This window comes from Glycine max, chromosome 13, assembly GCF_000004515.6.
Source record: "Glycine max cultivar Williams 82 chromosome 13, Glycine_max_v4.0, whole genome shotgun sequence".
Lineage (NCBI taxonomy): Eukaryota > Viridiplantae > Streptophyta > Magnoliopsida > Fabales > Fabaceae > Glycine > Glycine max.
In genome coordinates this window covers 3,370,543-3,375,429 of record NC_038249.2, presented here as the reverse complement: position 1 = coordinate 3,375,429, position 4,887 = coordinate 3,370,543, and positions in this window count along the sequence as shown.

Below are 4,887 nucleotides of genomic sequence, written 5' to 3'. Positions count from 1 at the left end.
GCTCAACCGACCTTTTGTTTCGGCCGAAACTGGCATGTTCCCATTTATTTGGCCAGGAAAACTTTAGCCCATCTCGGCAAAAAGATATTATTCACCGATATTGATCGAAAAAAATGACGGTCGACGTCGGCCAGGAAAGATGACCGATCGAGGTCTAAAAAAGATGCTTCACAGGATGATGCCGATCGAACATTTCCTAACCAACATCATGCAAATTTTGTTCGCGGATTGAATTGAAGACTCAGTAGCCGACATCGGTCATGAAATAGCCCCGACTGATATTTTTCAGCCAACATTGAGCAATTTTTTTAAAAAACTCTCGCTGGCAGATTATGTTTTTTACGGCAGAGCAAGTTTTCTTGTTTTGGTTTTGCATAATAAAATTTACAATGTACGTCGGCTAGGTTTTTTTGTGCGAGCTCAACCGACGTTTTGTTTCGGCCGAAACTGGCATGTTCCCATATATTCGGCCAGGAAAACATTAGCCCATCTCGGCAAAAAGATATTATTCACCGATATTGATAAAAAAAAAATCACAGTCGACGTCGCCCAGGAAACATGACCAATCGAGGTCTATAAATGATGCTTCACTGGATGAGGCCGATCCAACATTTCCTTACCGACATCATGCAAATTTCGTTCTCGAATTGAATTGAAAACTCAATAGCCGACATTGGTCGTGAAATAGCGGAATGATATTTTTCAACTGACATTGAGCATTTTTTTTAAAAAAACTCTCGCTGGCAGATAATGTATTTTTTTTTACGGCAGAGGAAGTTTTCTTGTTTTGGTGTTGCAAAAAGAAATTACAATGTATGTCGGCTAGGTTTTTTTGTGCGAGCTCAACCGACGTTATGTTTCGGCTGAAACTGACATGTTCCCATTTATTCGGCCAGGAAAACATTAGCCCATCTCGGCAAAAAGATATTATTCATCGATATTGATCGAAAAAAATGACAGTCGACGTCAGCCAGGAAAGATGACCGATCGAGCACTAAAAAATATGCTTCATAGGATGATGCCGATCGAACATTTCCTAACTGACATCATGCAAATTTTGTTCGCGGATTGAATTGAAGACTCAATAGCCGACATCGGTCGTTAAATAACTCAGACTGATATTTTTCTGCCGACATTGAGCAATTTTTTTTAAAAAACTCTCGCTGGCATATAATGTTTTTTTACGGCAGAGGAGGTTTTCCTTTTTTGGTGTTGCATATAAAATTTACAATGTACGTCGGCTAGGTTTTTTTGTGCGAGCTCAACCGATGTTTTGTTTTTGCCGAAACTGGCATGTTCCCATTTATTCGGCCAGGAAAACATTAGCCCATCTCGGCAAAAAGATATTATTCACCGATATTGATCGAAAAAAATGACAGTCGACGTCGGCCAGGAAAGATGACCGATCGAGGTCTAAAAAAGAAGCATCACTGCATGACGCCAATCGAACATTTCCTTACCGACATCATGCATATTTCATTAAGGGATTGAATAGGAAAGTCAATAGCCGACATCGGTCGTGAAGTAGCCCCGATTGATATTTTTCAGCCGACATTGCGCAATTTTTTTTTAAAATCGCTCGCTGGCCCATAATATTTTTTTTACGGCAGAGGAAGTTTTCTTGTTTTGGTGTTGCATAAAAAATTTACAATGTAGGTCGGCTAGGTTTTTTTGTGCGAGCTCAACCGACGTTGATGTGAATCTGAGTAGGAGCGGATTGCTTGATACAGGTTATAGAGTTTGGATGACGCCACTTCCGATGAAGGAAGATAAGTCAGGGTAGACGCCACTTCCGATGAAGGAAGATATGTCACGGTTGACGCCATTTCCAGTGAAGGAAGATAAGTCAGGGTAGATGCCACTTCCAGTGAAGGAAGATAAGTCAGGGTAGACGCCACAAGGATTACCTTGATAAGTCTGATAATTGGTTCAACAAGGAACCCAAAGAGAAACTCTCACCCAATTTTACGAAAATGCCCAAAAGTTTTCTTATTCAAAACAAAAACCAATACTTGTAGTGTAGCTGAACAAAAAGATAAAAATAGACATGGGCCTTCTAAACAGTTTGGGTCAAAATTACAATAAAAATAAATTATAACTAAAAACATATTTAACTTGGGCCTTCAAATTAGTTTGGGCCTTCAGCAACAATTAATAGTCTTGATAGTGTCTCTGCCTCTGGGCCTTCATTCTTCTCCACTTGGGCCTTCACCCTTCTCCACTCGGGGGATTTGTCCTTCTCCACTTGGGGCTTCGTCCTTCTCCCCTTGGGCCTTTAGCCTGTATTTGGCCAGTTTCATGATTCTCATCATTCCCTCCTTCTTGGAAAACATTTGTCCTCAAATGTCCAAGATTATCACCGGGTTCAAGTACCACTTCCTTCCTTTTCTTGTTGGCTTGCTTGGCATAGCTTTCATTCTTCTTTGCAATTTGCACCTTCACTTGGTCATACAATCTTTTCACATACTCAACTTTGGCATGCGCATCCTTACGTTGAATCTCTTGGCGATTGCTTTTGTAAGTTGGCCTGTTAGGCAATTAAGCTCCGGGGAGGAGATCAACTTGATGTTCTATGCCTCTTGAAGGTGGCAGTCCATGAGGAATCTCCTTAGGAAAGACATTTTTAAATTCCTGCAATAAGGGTTTGAACACTAGGAGAAATAGAAATAGTAAACTCATTAGAATTATCAGTAGAAATTTTACTGTCTTTGCAATACTGTAGATTGAGTGGTTCATGAGCAGGTAACACTTTCCTCACTTCACTCGCCTCTGCAAAATAATTAAATTTTCTCTCATGTGTATCACTCTTTTCCTCGGGTGTATCACTCTTCTTTTTCATATTCCTTTGTGGTGCCTCACTATTTTCTTTCTCTTGTTCTCTCTTTTCTCCCATTCTGATTTGGTCATCACACACTTCTCTAGGGGATAGAGGTTTAAGAGTAAATGAGGAAGATTTGGCTATTCGTCTGTAGGGCTTTTCTTTGTTACGGTTCAACAAACGTTGCATTTGTGTAGTCCACGCGTCCAGAAATAAGCGCTGAGATTCGTCCAGTTGATGATATACACCACCATTGTCACCAGCTCTTGCCATGATTAAGGAACAAAGAATTTGCAGTAAATTAAAAAAAATGCAGGACCTCACCACACTCTACTGACGTGTTTCTCTCTTTGATGGTAGTTCACTCATGTTTGATGCTCTCAATATAGGCTCTTGTGTGATGTTTTCACTCTTGCCTTTTACCACTCACTCCCTCTTAAGTTCCTGGATGAATCAATTAGACACACAAGGTATATAACAGGAAAGACAGTTTAATTATAGCAGATTAAGTAACAATCTGATTTGATTTGGGTTAACAGATTAGACTTGATTTGGATTTAGATTTGATTTGGATAACAGATTAGACTTGATTTGATTTGGATAACAAATTTTGATTTGATTTAATTTGGATAACAGATCAGATTTGGATAACAAATTAGATTTAATTTAGATAACAGATATGATAACAAATAAGATAATAGATAGGATAGCAGATCAGATAACAGATATGACAAGTAAACTTCAAATGCTCATAACTTTTGCTATGGTTGTCCGTTTGAGGCCCACTATATATCAAAACGCTCAGAATTCAGAGGAGAATCTAGAATAGGAGATTTGATCCACGATTTTCTTTCCAAAAAAAATACCTCTAAATGCCTCAATTTCGTGTTCAAAGATCAAACACCCACTTTTTTTTTTCAAATTTTTTTGCAATTTTTTTTTTGACACAAGTGTGAAAGACACAAGAAACAAGAACACAAGAACGCAAATAACAGAACACAAGACGCAAACAAAAACGAAACAAGATGTAAACAAGAACGCAAATAACAGAACAAGGACAAAAACACGAACCTAGACAAATTACAAAGAAAAAAAATAGGATAGGATAGGATAGAGCCTGTATCAAGAGCCGAAGCTCTGATACCAGATGATGTGAACCTGAGTAGGAGCGGATCGCTTGATACAGGTTAGAGTTTGGATGACGCCACTTCCGATGAAGGAAGATAAGTCAGGGTAGACGCCACTTCCGGTGAAGGAAGATAAGTCACGGTAGACGCCACTCGGGCCTTCACCCTTCTCCACTTGGGCCTTCACCCTTCTCCACTTGGGCCTTCACCTTCTCCACTCGGGGCTTTGTACTTCTCCACCTGGGCCTTCGTACTTCTCCACTTGGGCCTTTAGCCTATATTTGGCCAGTTTCATGATTCTCATCAGACATTTTGTTTCGGCCGAAACTAGCATGTTCCCATTTATTCGGCTAGGAAAACATTAGTCCATCACGGCAAAAAAATATTTTTCACCGATATTGATCGGAAAAAATGACAGTCGACGTCGGCCAGGAAAGATGACCGATCGAGGTCTAAAAAAGAAGCATCACCGCATGACGCTGATCAAACATTTCCTTACCGACATCATCCATATTTCATTAAGGGATTGAATAGAAAACTCAATAGCCGACATCTGTCGTGAAGTACTCAATACCCGACATCGGTCGTGAAGTAGCCCCCGACTGATATTTTTTTGCCGACATTGCGTAATTTTTTTTGAAAAACGTTCGCTGGCCGATAATGTTTTTTTTACGGCAGAGGAAGTTTTCTTGTTTTGGTGTTGCATAAAAAATGTACAATGTAGGTCGGCTAGGTTTTTTTGTGCGAGCTCAACCGACGTTTGTTTCGGCCGAAACTGGCATGGTCCCATTTATTCGGCCCACGAAAACATTAGCCCATCTCGGCAAAAAAATATTTTTCTCCGATGTTGATTGAAAAAAATGCCAGTCGACGTCCCGCCAAGAAACGTGACAGATCGAGGTCTAAAAAAGAAGCATCACCGCATGACGCCGATGGAACATT